Source organism: Bactrocera neohumeralis, unplaced genomic scaffold, assembly GCF_024586455.1.
Source record: "Bactrocera neohumeralis isolate Rockhampton unplaced genomic scaffold, APGP_CSIRO_Bneo_wtdbg2-racon-allhic-juicebox.fasta_v2 cluster09, whole genome shotgun sequence".
Taxonomy (NCBI): domain Eukaryota; kingdom Metazoa; phylum Arthropoda; class Insecta; order Diptera; family Tephritidae; genus Bactrocera; species Bactrocera neohumeralis.
Genome location: NW_026089622.1, coordinates 16,263,962 through 16,264,321, shown reverse-complemented (window position 1 = coordinate 16,264,321; position 360 = coordinate 16,263,962).

Sequence of the window (360 nt, the reverse complement as noted above, 5' to 3'; positions counted from 1 at the left end):
TTAGCGTAGATAGCCTCGAGAGCACAAGTTCTCAAGACTGTATCTCTATAACTATTACTCGGATCAACTTGAAAATTTAGGTCTAGAAGTGTTTTAGAATTCAATACGACAAATAAAAATATCGATTTTTGAAATTTTCAAACCCTCCTAACCCCTTAATAAAAAACGTTATACCTCGTGTGCTAAGAAACTAACGCTATAAGATAAAACCCTATAAACGTGTAAGCTGTTTAATCCAAAAACGCATGGTTAATCGCAGTCACCGGACAGAAGGGAGGAAATAAAACCCCTTAGTAGCCTGAACTAACGGTAAAAAGGAAACACTATGTGTTAGCCGCCTGTAGAGTAGGGTGGGTCGAT